The 22409-nt window shown below is 41.2% G+C and overlaps 1 protein-coding gene and 1 long non-coding RNA gene across 6 annotated transcripts in view; both read left to right on the top strand.

Moving 5' to 3' along the window:
* The window catches only part of EPC1 (enhancer of polycomb homolog 1), a 66659-nt gene extending 66151 nt beyond the window's left edge, over positions 1 to 508 (top strand). For all 5 annotated transcript variants that reach the window (XM_015617982.3, XM_015617985.3, XM_015617984.2 and 2 more), the window contains one exon: positions 1 to 508. This exon is cut by the window's left edge and continues 2482 nt beyond it. The gene's annotated coding sequence lies outside the window, so the exon portion shown is untranslated.
* A 473-nt stretch (positions 509 to 981) lies between these two features.
* LOC107200048 lies at positions 982 to 6418 on the top strand. The gene is made up of 2 exons (XR_001519476.2): positions 982 to 4533; positions 5845 to 6418. It is a non-coding gene; the product is annotated as an uncharacterized LOC107200048 (long non-coding RNA).
* Positions 6419 to 22409: the final 15991 nt, after the last annotated feature.

Raw genomic sequence — 22409 nt, forward strand, 5'->3', positions numbered from 1 at the left:
GGTGGCTCTTTATTGCATTGCTGAGAAGAGAAAAATAATAAAGTAGAGGTCGAGTTTCTAAACCTGGGAAAAGTGGATTGGCTCATAGCAAAAACGCTGCAGACATAAAAAACCGAACTAATGAAATAATGGTGGCAGAAATGTCTAATGTGCCTGAAAATGTAATGAGTCTGGATAAACTGGACCATCCTAAATTCGAGAGTTTTCTGAAGGCTTAGCCTGTGAGGTGTCACCAGGTGGTGGTAAACAAATAGCAGAGTGAACTGGAGAAGTGAATTTCAGACATATAGATTCTTCATAGGGTATGGTTTAATACAGGTGTGTTAGTCCATTCAGAAATCCCACAAAATACTAGCAATAGGGGATGAAGGATTGCTGCTGCAGGAGCAGGATGAGTGGGAGTGCGTAGATAACCTCAGCCAAAACTGCAACTATTCCTGTCCCTTACTTGAAAGACAAGTGGGTCCAGTCTGATGAAAATGGTGCAGATTAAAATTGTGTACTTTGAGATTCTGCTGGTTGCATTTTCACTGAGTATTTATGTTAACATTTTCTACTTGTTTGCATGTGTGCCTCACTTTAGGGGTAGTCAGAACTTCACCAGTGTTTTCCATGAGTTGGGTCCTGGGGAATGAGTGTGCCAGGCTTACTGGCATTAACTAGGACTCATACAGCTTGTTTTCAAAAGGAGAAGGTAGTCAAAGCAGGAGAACTGTTTCTTTTTTCAAAGGTTTCCAATAATTAAGTAGAAAGTCCACAGAGGGGAAGAAAGAGAGAGTTGGAATCGATTTATTAGGGAACTAATTTAGAGTAACTAATTTCTTCACCAGTAATGGGAGAGCCTGGACTGACGAGTGAGCAGCGACTGCACTGCTTGATCCATGTGAGAAGGATGAGGCAAGGAGCGGAAGCCAGCCTGCAGTTGTTCTGGGAGATTGCTCTGCACTGTCACAGATAAAGCAAGTTATTTTAGAGTAAGTACTAAGCTTCAGTAATCTTCAGGAACGAGGCTCTAGGATAAGAATGTCCTAAGTAATTAGTGAGTGAGGCCTGTTAGTGCTGATCCAGGTCACATAGTTCAGTTCTGCAAAAACATTACCAAATTGCCCTGCTGCTGGAAGTTCAGCAGCAATGCAGAAGAGCAGCTCTGCCCTAGCCTGTGCGAGCTATCCCAAGGGTCAGTGGGAAGGAGAAGGGAAAATCTGCTCCTAGCAGAATCCTGCCTGTCCCTTGCTGAGCTGGGGCTGTGAGCTCTGCCTGTGGCATTCCCCAGCACGCAGCAGCCAGACGGGCTCAGCCCGAGCCTTGCCATTAGGTGGTGGTCTAGAACAACGAGAAGAGAATGCAGATTGAGATGTTCAGAGCAGCACTAGGAACTTGGCTGCAACTCTTCAGTGTAATGGGGGCTCTTTTTTCTGTAGGGATTAGGGAAAGCAAATATTTTAGCATTAACTCTTTTTTTCTTCCTCATCTCAAATTATTATTGGTGAGATGTGCTACATCTTCATATCATTTCCTGACACATGCAACATCAAAACCACCCACATCTTAAGTTCTGTTACAACTTCATAGTCTCTTTTTGTTCTGTATTGACACATCTGCTGGAAGAATTGCATCCTGAGGACACTGACAGGATGTAATGCTTTCCCAGTGTAGAGATCTGACAGATCTTATTATAGTGGTCAGGGACACTAGGAGAAATTTCCATTCCAGTTTATAAATAATGTGTTAATTTAAATACAGGAATTGCTTAGAACTGGTGTTTAGGAAGTTGGTAGGAATGGGCAAGTAATGAAGAAGATAAAAATCATAGAAGCGGTACTTTGATGAACCTACCAAAGCCCTATGTTGCTGATTTATAACTAGTTTGGTTTTTTTTCCTACTTCTTAGTATAAACATTTTCAAATACTTGGATAGGGAAGTCATCCCTCCTAATCATATACCACTGATTTGTGACTTTCTGCCAGTAACAGGCAAGCAGTCTGCAGTCTTGCTGGAGCCTGATTGTAGCCATTTTTTAAAAAGACGTGCTCAAATCTAGACTAAGTGCAGATGAAAATGGTGTTTTCCTTACCTTTTGGAGCTGTAATTGCAGAGGATTTTGTGGGCTGTAGCTGCTCACTTTATGGAGCCTGTGCTGTCAGCAGCTGAAGAACATTGTCAGTGTTACAAAATTTGGAGCTGTTACTGATTTTCCACTAAAGAACTGCAATGATTTAACACAGGTAGACACACTTTCTTTTTCTGTAGGTTCCACTGTGATTCCCATTTTCCTAGTGTCTGTTCAAGCAATTCAGTGTATTCAGTCCTACCCAGTGCTAGCAGGCCTCCATTGATGACAGTGCTGGACAGTAAACACAAATAATTATTTCAGTACCATTCAGCCAGAGATGGTGCTCAGTGTGTCAGGTGTTCGTTTTAAATCCCTTTCTCACTTTGTTAGACCCTACTGTAAAAGCAGCTCAGGATTTTTTATGGCAGAGTTGTCAGTGCTGTGACCAGCATTTTTTGGGTTCAGTAGAAGACAGGTTTGATGAGATGTATGAGGTGTTCACAACAATCCTTTTTCATCAATGCTGTGATCTCAGGTCTTCAGGGATTATTAGCCACTGGCATTGATACAGATAAAAATCTTTTCACTGCAGTCTGTAGACTTCCTATCCTTTTCTCTGTGGTTTTTCTGTGCATTGCCAGTGTAAATCAGTCTGCAGCTGTCAGAAATGCTTGTCTCGTTGATGTTTTCATGATAGTTTGAAACAGGAACTGAAGGCAGACAAACCAGTTAGTAGGGGTGAGCATCATCATGCTCTGGCACAAAGTTGCTGTTCATGTCTCTTGTTTCTGCGAGATGATACTTGAGCGATGTCCCAATAATTCTTACAACACTTGGGTTTTAAGAAGCTCTAATTTTCTATATAATGTGTTTTTGTAAAAAAAAAAAAAAGCAAACCCATAATAATGCAATATTGTATCAAAGTGCAGTAAAGTATCAAAAGCCCATAAATCCTTTTGGAAGTGCTGGACCCAAAACTGAAAAAGCATATTTTACTTACAACAACTCCCAGTAAGGAAAGCAATAGACTAAAAGCCTGTGGCTAAAACAGAACAAAACCACACTTTATAGGTCTGGTGCTGGTGTAGAGAAAATCACTAATGTATCAAGATTTTGGTATCCCTCCCCACAGTAACCTGTAACTAACTTGATGCTCATCTTCTGTTCCTATGAGCCCTTTCTGCTTATAGGTATGCTTATTGCTTATGCTCAGCAAACCCTTACCATCCTTGGGGCATTCCCTCAAGACAGTGGCCACCTTCTGCCTCAGACACATGGAGGGGCAGCAGTAACAATAGGTACAAATAATACAAAAGAAACTTCAACTTAATCTAGTCTTAGATACTGTTCCCATTTTCTTATTGCTTCCCAGAGAGGTACAGACTAATCCTGCTGTGCCCAGCTTGCCTGCCAGGCCAGCAGGTAGAGACTGCCTTCAGGTTCCTGAAAAGTCCACAGCACACTCTGTACTGAATGTTGTGGTTTAACCCCCTCAGGCACCTCAGCCCACAGCTGCTCATTCATTCACCTCCCTTGGAGGGATGAGGGGGAGAACTGGAAAAGTAGAAGTGAGAAAACTCTAGGAACAAGGTAAAGACAATTGAACAGATAAAAGCTGCACACACAGGCAAAGGAAACTAAACCCAAGAATTCATTCACCACTTCCTCATGGGCCAGCCAGCTATGTCCAGGACAGCAGGGCTCCATCACACCTAATGGTGACTTCAGGAAGACAAACATCATCAATCAGAATGTTCCCCCTTCTTCCTTCCCCCAGCTTTATACACTGAGCATGACCTCTTACAGCCTGGAATATCCCTTGGGCCAGGAGGAGTCAGCTGTCCCAGCTCCTGGGGCAGCCTCAGCCTCCTCCCCAGTGAGAGGCTGTGAGAAGCAGAAAAGGCCTTGACACTGCAAGCCCCACTCAGCAATAACAGAAACATTCCTTGTTATCAACACTGTTCTCAGCACAAAGCTGAAACAACAGCCCTGGACTGGTTACTGTGAGGAAATTATCTCTACCCCAGCCAAAACCAGCACCTTGAGACTCTAAAGTTTCCTAGTGTGCTTTTGAGTGATCCATTTGTTCCCCTCAGGAATAATATGAATAGTGTGTGTGAGATTATGACAGCTATGTATACATGGTTAGCTTTAATCAAGCTTTAAGATAAAGCAGTAGTTGCTTAGAATTTTAGGCTTAAAAAGTGGAGTAAATGTGACCAGAGAACGCAGCAGCATGCCTCTATTTATGGCTCCTCTGGAACTGTGTCTGTCTTGGCTAAGTTGGCATCATGAGCCAGTCCCACAGAAATCATCCTTGTACAGATTTGACATGAAATCTTCCTGAATTTGCACCTTTCCTGGCTCTGCTTCCTAAGTCTGACTGCTGATGTCCCTCAGAGCAGCCATCATGGACAGGCCAGGTCTTCTCCCGTCTCACCTCCCTGCCCTTGCACCAAGACATCACTAGATAAAGCAGGTGACTATATTTTTCATCCTTCCTGTTGCTTTTCTTTGGCTTTTGTTATTTCTTAAAGCAATCTTGGTCTTGATTTCAGCTTAATTTGTAATTGGAAGTAACTTGTATACGTCTCTATAGCATGGCTGGCTGCACTAAATAAGGCAAGGCAGAAGGACTAATAAGACAGCTACAATCACTGCTCTAGGAGAGTGTCAGGAAAGAGAGTTGTGAGCTCACAGTCCACAACAAACCAGTTTTTAGAAAAATTTCACTCTGTGCAGTTCAAGCACATCACCATCACAGCAGGTGGCAGGCCCAGGTCAGGAGCAGCCACAGCAGATCTGAGAACAGCCTGCAGTGGTGAGACTCTGCATTCATTTTCTGTGAGCTTATTCATGAGTAAAAGCTTTAATGTGCTTCTTTCCCAGGTGGTCTGTAGGCTCTGGGGCAGTATTGACACTGGCTCAGCTGCTGCCAGAACAAATTCCAGTGGTCTGCACAGTGCAGCAGGTCCTGGTGCCCCGTGGCAGGACCAGAGGCACAAACTGAAACTGTTCCCTCTGAACAGCAGGGAACACTTTTGCACCGAGGGTGACTAAGCACTGGCACAGGCTCTATTTGATTTCTCATTTTTGTAAAATCAGCAGCTGTGTCTGATTCCCAGCATGCCAGCAGCATAACATAGCAGGATTTCATTCTGGATAAGTTCCAGTCCAGCTGCTGATTACCTTTCAAAAATCACTAATTCAGTCATATGCTATTTATTAATGCTTGAATATCTAACTGTTGGTGAATCCAGGACACTTTGTGGACCAGTTAATATTTTCTGATTAGGATTGTCATGCACACCTGGTGCTGATCTGTAGCATTCAAAACTACAAAACAAAATGGTTTCATTTTCTGTAAGCAATTCTTACGTAGATAATGTAGCATAGAATTATTTTGTGCCACCAGAAAAAATGTGTGAGCTATACTAGAAAAGTAGAAGGAAATTATACCAAGGTGTTGCCTACGTTGACCATCGTGTATGAATTTTGCTTGCCATTGAAAATTAGCATATAGATCCAAAAAATAAGTTTTGTCTTACAGTGAGTAAAGATTAAGGTTAAAAATTAATTACTGTGAAAGCATCACTCAAAGCTAGTTTATTTAACATGTATTTATTCAGAAATCAGAGCTGTTATGATGTTTTTATGGATTTTTTTTTATGTTAATCTTGGCTACAAGCCCTCTCATAACAAACCTGGTTAAAAGTTAAATATGGTTTGAAGCCAGCACAGCTTATAAATGTACAGTTGCTGATATCAGTTCTAATTTTGTCTCTTTCAGAAAGGTCTTCACAGCTTGAGGATTCCCTGTTTAAATACCCATTTTGCTAAACTCTGGGGGAGGAAGCTGATCCTGATCCAAGGTCAGTGGGAGCAGAGTCATGCTGAGGCAAAGGGTCAGGAGCAGCTATTTGTCAAAGGAACAAGCCCGTGTCCCTGGGGAAGGGATTTTTCTGCATTTAAATTCACTAAAACCAGAGTCAGAAGGAGCTTTCAGAAGCAAGGACTGATTTGTGGAAGAATGAGAGCATCCTGATCTTGGCCTGGGAGCTCTTGTTGGTCACGGAGACAAGCTGTAACTTCTAAGGAGTGACAAACTGCTAGATTACAGCTCCCTCTTAACTCTGCAACTCACCTTTCAAATCAAATCACTTCATGTTGGAGTATCTCAGCATACAGAGGCCAAGGAGACGAGGTTACCTCTGGAAAGTGTGCTCACAGCCTGGCTTCCAGAGGTGCTGAAGGCATTTCCCTTGCAGCCCATGTCCTCTCCTCTGAGCCATGGAGGTTGCCACATCCAGTTATGTTGTTCATAAACAAATAAAACAGGCAAGTGTCACCCTTCTGCTTTTTAATATTGTTATTGCTCTATGCAGAACATACAGCTTGCATAAATAAAGAAATGGGCTAAAGTAAATGGGAGGTATAGATGGCAGGCAGGATCTTCTGAGCTTCAGCTGGAGGTGTCAAAAGATTTCCCTTCGTAGTGCTGGAATAGTTCCTCACCTTTGCTACATCTTCCAGTGAAATGCATGCAGGGGTATCGCTCACATGAGAGCGGTGTTAAACCCTGGAAACTGGTGTCAAAACTTACGAAGTGCTCTGGGTTTCAGGCACTAAAGATCTTATGAATTTCACTATGTGGGTACACTGTTTTGAAGTCAGTTTTGATTTGCAAGAGTGAATTATACTATAAAAGTAGATTAGCAATGAGATAGAAAATAATTGAAGCCACCCTCTCAGGAACACAAAACCCTTGGCTGGCCTTGGCAGCTGTGATCCCCCTGTGTCTTAGTGCATGATCACTACATAAGCAATGGAGAAACCTCATCATTTTGAACTTGAAGATGAAAGCAATCCTTATTTACAGTTACACCCAGTGACCATTGTGCAGAGGAAGTGTGTGATTATAAAAATACAGTTAGGACAAGTCCTACAAGTCTTCCCTACCTGACTGTAGCAAGACAAATGTTGCCTTTGTTGGATTAGGTAAACTGCAGCAATGCCCCTGCAGTGATGCAGAGCAGACAGTGGCTTCATAAAGTTTGTACTGAGCTGTTACTTGGGGCAGAGTCAAGGTTTTGGGGGCTCTGAAGAGCCTCTTTAGATTCTTGTAAAGCATGGAATCTCAGAATTTTTGTCTCAGGAAGCTGACTCCTCTGAGTCAGTTACTCAAGTGAGCATATCTTATTGCCTGTCATGCTCCTGGGTATTCCCAAGAGAAGCCACACCAGGCTGACAGGTGTGACACACATCTATGGGAGTGCAGTGCTGGAGGCAGGCTGGCTCTCCTGGCACTTCTTGACCCTGTATTTACATGGTGCCTGTCTGAACATGCACTCCCCATTCTGTTCCCTCTGCCTCATGCACTGGCCAGTGGCAGTGGGTGGCTCAGTCATTGCTCCACCTGCATGGCCAGAGAAGGACAGGGGCTGAGGACAGGAGCCTGCAAGCACAAGGTAAGGGTGAAGAGGATGTGGCCTGAGTGTCTGTAATGCCTTCATCACAGGTGGATGTTCAGCTGCAGCCCGAGCTTACAGGCAGGTGCTCCATCCCCTGAGCAGAAGCTACTGGTCAGCAGTGTTCCTTCTCTCCACTGAGCACAGGGGTCTGTCTTTGCACTGACAACATCTCACACCAAATTTTGAAGCCTTGAGGCTACATTGCAGCAGACAGCTGGGAATTCAGAGTGCAAAGTCCTCACTTCTTCTGTATGAAAATGTTCCTACAGCCAGCAAAAGGACAGCTCTGCATAGGAGAAGTAGATCCATCTTGGGAGGCAGGACAGTATTTATGCATCAAAACTAGTGCAGAAGATAAAATTTCAGAGTATTTCAATCACTCTGGCATTGAAGGAAAGATCTGCAGTGAACTCCCCCATTTCTGGCCTGCACTTTTGTAGTGCATTTGGATTTTTCTAGTCCCTCCTGTAAAAGCAACATATAGTTCTGCAATTCTTTTAAGTAACATCAAGGACATTGTGTTCCAGTTCCGCATCCCTGATGTATCAATTAACTTGAGTGACTTGGAACTCTTACCTTGAAGCTGTGCACATAATGTTGACATTAAAAAAGAAAATACTGCCAACATTTGTTGAAGTGCCAAAAAGAAAGTGCTGTATTCAGGCTCACACCAACCACATCATTGTTCCCATCCTATCTCACAGGATAATCAGAAAGCGCCTGGGCGATTCTCCACCCTTTCCTCATTTTCTCTGCAGGGAAGCATGAGATCAGCAGCTTTCTCCTTTTGTTAATTTTTGTCCTTTGCATGACTGTTTGTTTTGATTTGTTAGAATTTATTTTCTTACATAGAAAAAAAACTCATGCGTTTTAATGCAGGGATACCTGCAGCCCAGGGAAGCTGTCTCTGGACACCCCCTGTAGCCAAGTTGACTCCCCAGAATTTTTCAGAGCACATGAATGTTGGGTTTCTGCTCCAAGTTTTGCTATAGAAATTTCCTCCTGGCTGTAGAGGCAGTACAGGGAGATTGACCTGTCTGGGCTAAAGAAAGCCTTAGTGAGCACTACTGTAGTGATTAGCAGGTCTGTAATTGCTAATTTCATATTCCAGTGTTTAGTGATGTCTCTGGAAGTAGGAGGTGTTAGTGATATAGAAATATTAACAAATAGCTCCCAGCAAGCCAGTAAACAAAGACTCAAGTCTATTAGTGCCAGGAAATAAATTCCCTGCTCCTAACATGTAAATGTAAGAATCAAAAATAGCAGCCAAGAACAAGAAATCTGCAAGATTTAGGAGATATTTTAGCAAAATAGGAAGCACACTTTGCATAATTATGTCATTAATTACTGCAACTAGTGGGACTGTTACCTCTTTTAGAGAGTTTGGTCACCATGCCAAGCCAATTTATTTTAATCTGCGAAGTTTTTGGCAATGTCAGATGACAAACCATATTTAATTCCTCATGTGAAATCAGGAATTAATCTGTACATTACAAACCCATGACCACTAGCCATAAAAAAACTGACCCTTATTGGTGCATAATTCTTTCTGGTAAAACTTCCTGTGCTTTACTCATATAAACTCTGAGTCCCTGTCATCAATCCCTTCCTTTCCCAATTGCTCTGTAGTAAATGCCTTAAACTAAATGGGGTAAGAGCTTCTGGCCACAAGCTATTTTACACTGTTCAAGGCGAGACAGGCCAACAAGAAAAGTGAGGCCTGGGTAGCCACTCTTCTGGCAGCACAATGTGTACTTTTAACTACTGGCAGAATAACAAAATGAAAGAACTTGAGGTCAAATCAATCCCCAGCCATAAATACCAGGCATTGACCTTAACAACACTTTGGTACATCTAATAGCAAAATTACATAGAAGGTGATATTTCCATTATGATTCATTTTCTCAGCCTTAGAGGTACCTGTCATTGCTACCTTGTATTGCCTAGTTCCATGGATTCCCATTATTTTTTATCTAACCTCCAACCATTTTCTGGTGTTATTTTTCTTATTCTGCCCGAACTGTGAAGGAATATAGCCACCATATGCAGAGTAATCTGAAGAGATCAAAAGTGACAAATTTCCAACTGCTGATGTTTTCATCTCTGCCAGATTCTACTGTAGAGTTGCCTTTCATTCTCCTCATCTAATGCTGCTTCCTTCCCTCTCTGTGAGACAGCCGCTCTCCTCCAGCAGAAAGGGAAGCAAGGCAAGCTTTCCATGCTCTGGTTCATCCAGGGTTCCTGTGATGAGCAGGGAAGTTGTGTTCTCCACAGCAGTGCCCAGGACTCTGTGGGTTTAGTGGATTTCGTTTGCATGCCATGAGGGATTACTGTAATCTTCAGGTACATGAAGCAGAGGTAATTCACCTTTTAATCCATATTTAGCAAAAGCCTTTCAACACACCTCTGTAGTGCAGCTGACTGTCTTTAGCATTTGAGTGCCAAATGCTATAGTGGATAAAGAATAGAAGTTCTGGAACTCTGGGAACACTGGAGTTTAGAGCCCAGGCATTCTGCATGGTACTGATTTCTGACAGTATTTTACTGCCCTGAGCTAGGAATGGTTCACAGTGCTGCAGATCAACCCATTCTAAGCATAAACATAGCTGTAAATTAAAACAGGTTCTAAAAAAAAAAAAAAAAAAAAAAAAGGAGAATGAGAAGGAACGCAACAAAAAGCAAGGTGGGAGCAGGAGTCTGAAAGTAAAATGATCTTCAAGCCCGAGAGGCTGAGGAGAGTTACATGGCATCCATCAGCATCAGCCCAGCCTCAGCAGCAAAGAAAGGGGCAAAAACTGGGGTAAGCACCCACATCCCCCTCTTGCTGAAGACAGGGGATGAGCATGGATTGCTGGCAGCAGCATGGGAATATCAGCTCACAGATGTGCAGGGTGGTGCTGAGGATGTTCTGCTCTGGAGCAGCCCACAACTAACACAACAAAGGGTTGGTGCTTCCTGTTACAGCTCTCCTGACTTCTGCTGCACCTCCATGGCTGAAGATGCAAAGCCCTTTGCCTCTTACAGTGCAAGCAGGATTGGGTTTCTACAGCTGACAAACAGCTGATGTGAGAGGGCTCACTATGACTCCAGCAAAGGAACTGCATTGTACAATAAACTGAAGTAGTTTAAAAAATGTCTTAAACACTTCAGAGCTACACACAGATAAATAATATAAATTAATAATAAGATAAAAATGTTTAAAATTGGGCTATACTTCGTTCCTATATTCACAAGTTAAGAGCTTCTTGTAATTCTTAGTAATATCTGCAGTGCACTTTGGGGGAGAAAAAGTCTTTCTGATCTACCTTTCCCCTTCAGCTGTCATAGTCTTTAAGCCCCCTGGAATTGTAAATGTTCTGAGTCCTGAAAATTGCTCCATCACTGCTTTTAATTTGCCTCATCTCTTACTGTGTTGGGCTTGAATCACAGTTGAATAATTGGTCTCAGTACAGAGCATGAAAAACAGAATCTTAGGGAAAGTAAATTAATGCATCCACTACTGCAGGTACAGTTCACTAATGAAATTATGGGCTATAAACTCATGTCCTTGTAGCTGCCCTTAATCAGCAACATAAATGTTCATTGAGAAAGGCAAAATTCAGCTTTTTATTCAACTGAGTCTGTATCTTCGAACAAATGTCACTTCCAAAACTAATTCTTTTGATTACTAAAGTGAAAGATGACTGAAAAAGCATTCAGAAAATGCATTTATATTTTAATTGTCAAATTGGAAGTATTTACTATTTCAAGCTTAGTAGGATATATATTGCTCTTATAGAAATTCATAATTATTACATTAATTTGGTAAAGTTGAATCTACTGAGAAACTAGACATTTCCATACAAGTTATAGAAATAAAAATAAAAAGTTTAAATGTAATATTAAATATCCTTTTAATTTATTAAATTTAAAAAAAGAAAGTGTACAACACCAAAGATATAACAATTTCTGAGCTATTTTAACAGCAAGTATGCTTTGCTTGGGTGAAGGTTATATCTGTTATGGATCTGACAGTGACATGCTGACCTGGCTGCAGGGTTTGTTTTCATTTAAGGGGAAGTTGAGAAGGTCTCTTCAGTGAGTGACCATAGACCCCACTGAAAAACTCAGGGTACCTTTTATTCTCCCTTAAACCCCTTACAACATAAACTCACTGTGTTAGGAAATGCCACATTCCCTAGGTCCCAGTGGATAAGTTCCAACTGAGCAGGGAGCAGTCCTAGTACCACCAGAAAGAGAAGGAAGGATTAACTCAGGGACACAGGCAGTTCAGGTTCAGGCTGCAGTGGCTGCAGAGAAATCCAAACTTCTTGGAGGCAAAAGAGAATTTCTCCACCACTGAATCAAAACCACTCTGGCCACTGTCTCCAAAGCAAATTTCCTGTATTCCTCCAGTACAATGTGGCTTTTACTGGAACCTCAAATGTGAGTGCTAGCACCAGTCTATCTGAGAAGCAGGCCTTTGAAACTGTGGTTGTAAATAATTTTGGCAAGATTTTAAAGTGAATTTCACTGAATGTGTAATCTAAAATCTTAACAGTCTGGCCCTGACTGATGTAATGGAAGTGAACAACTATTCCTAGGTGAAATTAATGCTGTGCAGGGCACAAACACAAGGTCAAGGAGCCAGAATAAAATTTGCTGCTCAAGAAAGTGTTTTGTCTCCATAAAAGCCTGAGATGATGACATACACACAAATGGACTGGGATCATGGCTTTTTGACAATAGAAACTGGTTTGCCAGATTACCACTTTCTTCAGACACCAACAACCAGCCAGATCCCAGATTTGCAACATAAATTATCATGGTCCAGTTTCTTGATAGTGTGTTAGAAATCATGCTTTCCAAATTGGCTTTCTGGTTTAATAAGTTTCTGGGATAAAACAGCTTTTATCATCAAATAATTCAAGTAGAAAAAAAGAGAGAATTGGTTTAATGTGTTTGATTACATAATTGAGACTATGGATAAAATGGGACCAGACCATCTGAACAAATGCACTTCTATGTTCATTAGTGTTCTCTAAGAACAAAGATGGCATCATCTTAAGAGTAATATTAGTTTTGATATATGCACATATTTGAGATATGTATTTCATAAGGCTTGAAAGTTTTCATTCTGTTTATAATTGCACAGCTCAGTGTGATAAACTTTTCTCTCAAAGTATGCTTGTGCACAGACAAAGGAAACCAGCCACATAAAAAATCTGGACAGAGATAGCATAGCATAGCATAGATAAAACTGAAGTTTGGTATCTGCTGGGAGCTTAGAGCTTGTTTAATTCTTTAGATAAAGTAGTTTGTGATTCATTGATGTCATCAGGAGAGCAGGCATAACTTGCAGTCTCAAAAAATGCCTGATTTAAAGCTCAAAGCATATGGCAATAGCTCTTGCTTTAGACCAGGAGACTGCCACACTTAGCTGGAGTCTGTGGTGTGTTTTAGTATTTTGTCAGCAATATGATCAAAATGAAGAATTTCGGAAGAAAAACCTTCTGAGTTTTGGTTGATTTAACAGTTTCCTTGTGGTCCAGAGATAATCAGTATCATTTGTATCTTAGAAAGTAAGGCTCAGGAAGGGTAACAAAGTGTGTCCACCAAGAAATCATCTATTCCATTCTTCTTTTCCATAACCGTCCTCTTTATTTGTAGGAGCTGTCAGCAGCAAATGCTTCTGCACGTTTGTGTGGGTGTGCCCCAGCACAGCCTTGCTGGCCAGGACAGTCACTGTCCCTTGGGATCGCGGCTGGCCGGAGGGCAGGGTCCTTTCTACAGAAGGCTTGTGTCAGTCTCTGTGGGTTGGGAAGAGGGGTGGGGGGAGAAGGTTGCCCAGGAAGAGAAGACGGATGTGGGTAAACACTGAACAAACCTGGAGAATGAAAATTAGCAGCCTCCTTTGCAGTTTCCTTGGCGCCGGCACTTCCTGCTGGAGCGCAGCCTTTGGCAGGCGCCGGGATAAGCAGTTTGTCAGATGCCTTGTCTTGGTGCTTTGGAGGAGTGCCTGACTCTGGCTGCAGAGAGCAATCAGATGCCATCAGCCAAACCCACTTTCAGGCTTTTTTATATCTCGTATTTCAACTGTTTGTCCTTGTTTCTCTCCTGGTGTAAGGCTCAGAGATCTGCCCTCCCAAGCTGCTCACCAACCACTGACTTTTCTCCCACTGTTCCTTTAGATTTGGCTACTGCCCCTGCTTGTCTCTTGGCCTTCTGCTTTACCTTATTGTTTCTCTTGTTACAGACAACATTGATAAGTATTCTGGTTTGGAGACTTGAGATTTAAAAGCATTGCAGGAGGGTAACAGGGGTTTGCCCTGAGGGCGTTTGTCTGCTTGCAGCACAGGCCAGAGCTCATCAAAGGGCGTCTTTTAGCTCTTTGGTAGCAAAAAAGTGCACAGCTTGTCTCAAGTCAGGTCCTGACAGACATGGATCATCATAATCATTAAACCAATTACCACAACTGCAATTAATTTGGACCTCTGTAAGCAGTCATGTGATACAATCTCAGTCCTGAAAAAATAATGTAAATGTACTTCAGTGCTCTGCATTGAAGATTCAGCATTTAACAGAGCCAACACTGACATACCAGCTCCCTTTCACTAGGAATCTGCATTTTCATTTCCCACGTCAGATTTAGCAGTACTAAAGTAATGCTGCACCTTTGCATCAGGCAGGTGTAGGAAACAAGAACTGTTTTATGTAAGTAAAGCACCAAAAAGATGGGTTAGGGATGATACACTAAATACTATGTTATTATCTCCTTGCTGATGATCTCAAAAAAACCTTCCCTCAGAGTGAGTCAAGTGATGACAAACATTATTTCTCAGGGATTTACTACTTTCTTTCATTCCCTGTAAATCAGGGTGACAAGATAATTATATGGAACACTCTATAGAGAAGAAGTACATTCAGCAAAGATCCACAGAAAGAGGCAAGCAACAAGGCAAAGCAGCAAGGAAGATACCATGCACAAAAACTCTACTGAATATTGACATACTAGAAAACCAAATAATCAAATTGGAATTAGGACCAACTTTGCATAAAATGTAATGCTGAAATTATAGCAAGAACAGGAGAAATCTTGCTGACACTTGGGCACTTGATACTGTTGCTTGTGATGATCCCAGGGTAGACCTGAAAGAACTCTCAGCAGCAAGAACAATTTGATAGAAGGTATTGAATGTCTTCATATACTGCCTATTCTAACAGGATTCTACATTTCACCTGGAAGTTTCAGGGAGGCATCTCATAATCTATTTTTCCATAATACATCCAGCTCTGCCAGATCAGCTGAACAACTTTTAGTGATGAGATTATTTGTATAAAAATACCATTAAAATTGCACTCACTGAAGTATGGAGACCTGTCAAGATTTTGTGCCTTTTTTAGATACATTAGACATTATAATGAAAATATTTGATTGAATGAGATGCAGAAGATAACCCAGCTGGTGACTTTCCATCTTGTCAGGAACATTAAGCCTATTCCTTGAAATAAATTGCTAGTTCAGTTTCATTTGTCTGCTGGGGCTAAACAGCCTGTTACTGTAGGATGGAAAAAGACAGATTGAGCAGCAACCACAGAAACCTGGCCCAAAATAATTTGGCAGAGATCAGGCCTTGGGTTGGCGCAGTGCCTGGGAGTGAATTACATCCATGCCACCAGACTTAGTGGCCTTTCTCATATGGTCATCACTATATGCTCCTACAGTGACTTAGCATCTACCTCCATTTAGGGACTTACTTCCTCAAGTACCTTCAAAACACAATTCCATAACTATCAGAAGATTTCTAGTGATTACGTGCTTGGCACCCAGAAGTCTCCTCTCTCTAACCTAGTTTGACTTTTATGCCTCCCTTTGATAGTAATTTTGGATAAATTTTGCTGTTCTCTGTCCTTCCCACTACATTTCCTGGTACAAATTTCTATCAATTCTCTGTGAATACGGGTTTTTCCAGGTCTCAGGCTTGAGAAAGCTGCAGTGAAAGTACAGCAAAGGGAATTCTAGTCAGAAAAGCACAGAGATTAGGGGAAAGAATCCAGAAACCCAGAACGGAAATCTGACTTTCTGCCAGGAGACTGACTTTGCACTGGCTGGCAATGGAGCTGTACTGTCTGATAGCAGCTGTCACTCTGTGGGAAGAAAAGGATTGGGCATCTTCAAGGATGTGCAGCAGGACCTCCTGGGTCACCATTCCCTGTGTAGGGAATATCACAAGGGATATCAGGACACTTCAAAGAGAACAGCTGTCTCACCAGTCACAGCCAGCACTAAACTGGGTTGTTTTCAGTACTGGTGAAGCATCACAAGTACCTTTTTTTTTTGTTTCATCTTGAAGGCTCTTATTCAGGATATGGCAAATGGGATCACTGTGACCTCAGCGCAGCTCCATCTGCTGATAAAGACTTTATTTTTGGCCGTAATGTCACAATTGCCTTAAATAATTGAGACTGAAAACCTCCAGGATGATAACTGCAATGGAAAACATAATGCTTCTTGTAGCATCCTGCTCTGGGACAGAGTGGAGGTGGAAGTTGAAAACCTGAGCTCAGCCTGCACATAGGGAAAGGCTGTGCATGGAAACTCAGCCGCTGTCTGCAATGCAGAGCAAGTTCCTGAGCTGGCCCTGGGTTAGCTGGCCAGGACCCCACTGTTTCTCAGGAGGTGGATTTGTCCTGGCACAGCAGCTGCTCTGTGCTGTGCTGTGCTGTGCTGTGAGACACAGAGCAGTGTCAAGATCCTGAGGGCACGTGCTCAGAGGGGAGAGAAAACAGAGAGATGAGGCAGGGCAGCACAGAGGTGCAAAGCTTACAGGAATCAGACCAAGGACTTGTCTGGCTGTCTAAATTTGCCTCCTGCTTTAGTTAACTTAGAATCAACCCCTTACATTTTTGAAGGATAGATCTGATCACATAGTTCTACTTCCTTAGGCTGAACTCAAGTTAGCAAAAAAATTAGGACTGTCTGAAAACAAATAAAACCCACACACATTGTGCCTTTTGGCTCTGAGCCAGTGGGGGTGTACATTCAGTAGTTTTTTCAAAGATTTGAGACATGCTTCTTATCAAGAAAATCCCTGAAAGTGAAAATTCCCACAGGACTGTCAGACTTGATGGGTTAGGCAAAAAATACCTGATGCTCCAAATTGTGGACTAAAGGCAGCTGAGAACACCAAGCTGCAGGAACACAGGACTCCATCAAGTCTGGATTAATTTGCTTATTTGTGCTGTGGACAAGGATCACTACAGCCAATGTCTATCCCATCTCCATCCACACACAGTATAACATGACTACTGTTACAAGTCTGCAATGGTGTCTTTCTGTGTCAGCTTACAGGCAGGTTTCTTGAAACACAACTGGTTTTGTCTTTTGAACAACAGCCAGCACTCACTGAAAGCTGTACAAAGTTTTTTAGGGGTTTAAGGGTTGCCTGTCCTGTTCCCAGTGCATGTTGTCCCTGCCACTGATGGCAGAGTCACATGGGCAGTATAAGTAAGTTTCAACAGAAAAAGACTGAAGGGCCATAGACATTAAATTCACATCCCACTCTTGGAAATTATTTCTGTCTAGTGTAGTGAAGCTGGAAATAATAGTTGTGAGGTACATTGATAAAGAGGGCTTCATAGACACTACCCATATTAAACATTTCAGTGGAGGAAACCTCACTCTGTAAAAGCAACTCATGTCCTAAGCAGCTTTTTCAATGAGGAACTCTCACTGAAATTGCTGAAAAGGAAAAAACAGCCTTGGTTAAGGCAAGGTATATATTTCATTGGAAGTAATTCTAGATACATTTAAATTACTTGCAAATTTTGTTTATTTCAACAGGATGGGACTTTGGCCACTTTTGATGTAGTGGAGATTAACTCCATAGGATGGCAAGTCATGTAACTTTTCACATGTTTTAGTGCAGGAATTCAAAGCAAGGCATCCCTCCTAACACTCATGTAATGTCACTGTTCTGGTGTTCCCAGCCTCTTTACAGTCACAAGCTAGGCAGAAATCAGCTGCTATCTGATCTCACATACTGTCTTTGATGCCAAAGTTGTATTACATGACCAAAGAACTCATGAGCAGTTATAAATTAATTAACACAGACACAATTCAACACTAAGCAAATGGGGTGTTATGTCAGTCTAAAAATATCTTAAATTCCAGAAATCCCAGGTGACTCTCCACAGTAACACATCTGGAAAATTCAGTTTTTTCTCTCTCCAGTTACAGCTCACAGAGCTGGATCCCAGTCCTTAGTCTAGTCACTCTTCATAAGCAGATGTCCTCACCTACCCCGTGCCCTTCTGAAGCCAGCAGGCCCCTGTACAAGCACCAACAACTCTTTTCCTCAACAGCAGAACTGAGCCAAAGCAAGAAAAAAGGAAAGAAAGATGGAAAGAAAACACCTCATTTCTGATAAATCAAATAGGCTAATCAAATATCGTGAGGAAAGGCCCTGCAGAAATGTATTTATAACACACAGGATGTCAAACAAATCAGTGACAGAGGGAGAATGACTTGAGCAAGTTAAGTGTCCAAATAATCCACCAGGCTTTGAGTTGGCAAGAATGCTACAGGACCAGATGTAGGCTGTGAATCAGCAACTTTGGAATGCCAGTGCAGAAAGAATGGCAAGAGTGATCCAAGGGGGGACAGAGGCATGCAGAAACTGTTCCAAGACCATTTTAGCAAAGCATGTATTTCTAACATATATTTATGTCCCTATGATGCTAAAGTAATGGCTCAAATGCTTACTAGCTTAGCTCCTCAAAGCATTAATTGAAATCAAAAAGACTTCCTGATGTCTAAGGCAAACTTTACAACTTAAAATTAAAAAATATGCTTTAGAAAGACCTATTTGCTGGAGAGTGGAAGTAAAAAATGCTGAATTACTGCTTCTTAGTTTCCAAAATCTTCATTCCATAGACTGACTTCTGTCTTGGCTGTCACCAGAGCAGGATGAAGAACAAATGGAGGAGAGCTGTCCCATGCTTTTGGCAATGTGGTGCCAAGGACAGGATTCCTTTCAGTGGGTGGGGAGGAATGACATGCTGAGGGCATTTGTTCCCAGCTAACTTTGGCCCTGTGCTAAACAGCCTCAGGATAGACACGGGTATCCCTACCCTCACCCTGCCCACTGCTCTGTCTCCTTGCCCATGGGGGATGCAGGATTATTGCACTACCCAGACTTCATTACTAAAGATCTTTTGCACTCTGTGAAAAGATAATTCACAGCTCACTGGGGATCCTTATACCATTTTCTTTTTGGCAGTATCACTCCTTTCTTTAACCCTTTGAGAGGTGAGCAATACTAAAACAATTTTTGTCCTCTTTGTTCCATTGGAACTCATAGTCCATGTGTCCTTCTAGAGAAAAATCAGACTACGTTCACTAGAGAAAGCAAGTGAAGTGTCTTTTTCTAGAAACAGGAAGAACACATGATACTGCTGGAAGAATTATCTTTATTTTCTTGAATTAAGCTATACTTCAGGATATTTTGCAAGGGTTAGAATATATCTATTTCACTTCAAATGTCTCTTACTGATTTTATGATTAATATTTCTTTTCTTTCCTTTTTTTTAGCTTGAATGGGAAAAAGTAATTAATTTCTAAAATTTTAACAATAAATTTTCTCCAACCTTCAACCCAGAAAAAAACTTAAAAATAATTTCTCTATCAGCTGACTGACTGTGAGTGTACCCTGGTGTGTTCAACATACAGAGATAGCATTGTCAATAGTCAGAAAACACCTCTGCACTTCAAACAGAAATCACATGAGAGGACCTTCCTGATGCCCAGATGGGTCAGTTGGCAGGAGGAGGACTGATAGCAATGAGAACCCTACTTTGCATGTGTTTATAATTACCACACAGGCTGCTTAGGATATTTTTTTTTTCTTTCTCCTGACTCTGCTGTCAGCAAAGTCAGACGTCTTTATGGCTTCCATAATGTACCCAAAGATGCATCTTCCTTGCAATCCACTTCAGCATTACAGGCAGGAATATCCCTGTCACCAAGAAGGCAAGAACTGTTTTCTTCTTTCAAATAGAAATTAGTTCTAGCCTTGACTAATTTCTCAAATTACTTTGATCTAGTCCAGAATAGCAATGCTGAGTTCTTTTCAGACAGCAGGATAGCAACACTTCTTTTTCTATGCTAGTGAATTCTCTGGATGTAACTTGGAGGAAGACAGGACAAGGGAAAAGAAAATTAACAAGAAAAGAGAATTTCAAGTGTTCTGTTCTGCTTCTCAGGCCAAAGATCCTATACAAGATGGTTATGCACTGGACCATGGGCTGTGGTCAGGAGAACATTGCTTTCAGATGACAATTGCAAAGCTCCATTCCTTAGACTGGAGCTGTGCTGTGCTCTGGAGCATTTGGATCAGTGACATTCATTTCAGTCCCTCTGTGCCCCAACTGAGACCTGGGGAAATTTAGTAACAGTCTCTGTGGGCCCTCTGCCCTCACTGCATTCTGCAGCTGCCTGAATGGAAAAGCAGCAGAAGCATTTTCCCCCACTTCTAATGCATCTCAAATCTAACTTGAAAAGACCACAGGTAGGATGAGAAATTTATGTCACTCTTGTGTTCAGGCTTCACTTGCTGCTGCCCGGGTTGCTGCCATGTGTGACAAAAGTGGCAGTTTGGGTTCTGAGAACACCTCTGTGCTGGGAACTGGCCCATGGCTCCTTGCAGGGCACCAAACAAATACCTGGCAGCAACGTGCTGCTGCCAATGGGAGAATTGACCCAAACTGTTTGTTAGAAGCATAAATTGTGCCTCCCATTGCAAAGCACCTGGGCATTTAGAACTTTGGAAGTGGTTTTTTTGTACTGTTTAAATATGAAAGGAAGCTCCTCAAACAAGTGAAATTTTCAGTTTCAGTTACTGTATGGTGAAACAAATCCTGGCCTTATTAAAAAAAAAAAAAAAAAAAAGCTGGCTCCTGTTCAACACCTCTCCTTTGATAAAAGAACTTGAAATAATGTAAATAAAACGAAATAAATCAGAATAAAAACCAACCATGTATATTTCACATGAAGTGAACCTACTATGCCTGCTAAATACTTACAGGCAGTATGTGATCTGCTTTTGATTCATCACTTGTTTAAGTAATACAGATATTTTGCTCTCCAAAGTAATAGGCAGAAAAGACCAAGTAAAACAAAATGTAAAAAACCCAACCAGGTCTATGCCTAATGGCTTGTGTTTGCAGGTCAAATAAAGAAGAACTGTTTAAAACCCTTTCTGAAAAGCTTATGGGTTTGGATATTACCTCACCTAGCAGAAAATCACTGAGAAATGTTAAATTTAAGAAAGACTTCATCAGCAAAATTGTGACACCTCGACAAATTGATTAAAATAAGTTGATCTGCATCTTGAACTAGAGATCAGCAATGTGGCTCTGCGTTTGATCCTTTGCCATTTGTGCCACTGGGAATTTGTTTTTGCACTTGTAACCCAGGCAGAGAAATGGCATGCAAGGGAGAAAAGTGCTGGAACGGCTCATTAATGCTTCTGTAAATAGCTGTTCTTGCCTTGTAAAGGCACTGGGAATTTTTTTTTTTCATGAAGATTGGGTGAATACCCAAGCAGTCTCAACACTGATGGGCCTTGAATTACTTTACAGACTTTATACAGACATAAAAGGGAAGAGGAAAATGCATCTGCAAAGTATCTCAGTTGACCTGCAGGTAGACTTAAGCTATTAATTAACATTTTTGATATTGACAGGTTTTTTTACCTGCATCCTGTGGTAGCCACTAGCTAAAGTAAAAACCCAGCTCTTGGGTTTGCTGGTACAAAACAGAGTGGATGCAAGGCACACAGAATGATTATGAGTTTGACTGAGTCTACACATTCTTTCTGTTGTATTCCCAGCCTGAATTGCAATATCAGAGATGACAATCATAATTTCACTTTGAGAAGTTGAAGTACATGCCCTAAGAAAAGAAAAGAGAACAAAACAGTTTGTACATTCCAGATTGAATGAACGTTCACTGACTCATGGCAGTTTGTGCAGAATTGCCATGGTAGATTGTCAGACATCTGGCAATCAGCATATTGCCAAAACAATGTAATACAGTCAGTTGTACAGACCTGAAGTTTGTGACTTGAAATTATATAGCTTACTAGAGCAAATGTTTCAAGTTTTGTCAGTGATATATTTGTCCTTCTGACAAAATAATGAAGCATTCTGTTAAATAGAGTATTTTATTGTGGAAACCTCAGAAATAACAGAACATCTATGACACAGATCCATCACATTCATTTGCGCAGTTGGAAGGCAAATCATCTGTCCTCTGATTGATTATCTCTGTGTCACAGAGCTCCATTAACATTATTTGAAAATATAAGTTAGTGTAATGCAGTCAAGGAGTTTGAATTTTGGCAGTGTCATCATATGCACGTAATGTTAAGAGATGATACTTATTAATCAATCATCAATCTGACTCATTTAAAAACATCATATTCCAAAGCAGAAAAAAATTGAAAGGAAACAAACAAAATAATTATTTTATCTTTTGATTTCAGTAAATAAAACTTCCATAGTCTTATTCATCAACTTCCTTTGATTTTTTAGGAAATCAAAAGCATTGCTGCAGGGTTAAAATTGGACAAAAAATATCATAGAGAAGGTTTGAATGAGGACTATTGCATTTAGATGTATCAGACTGTGAGCACTTGCTTAGGGAGCCTGGAATAAAAATACTAAACAATTTCCTATCTTCAAATCATGTATCTTGAATGATGTGGAATTCATTATTTTCACTTACAACCCAGCAGTGAAAACATCCTCTTACTGGGAAAAATGAACTTGAAAAGACTGCAGAAATTTTAAAAATATTGATATTGCCCTTCTATTTTAATTTAATTTTTATTGCATATGCTAA

This window comes from Parus major, chromosome 2, assembly GCF_001522545.3.
Source record: "Parus major isolate Abel chromosome 2, Parus_major1.1, whole genome shotgun sequence".
NCBI classification, from domain to species: Eukaryota; Metazoa; Chordata; class Aves; order Passeriformes; family Paridae; genus Parus; species Parus major.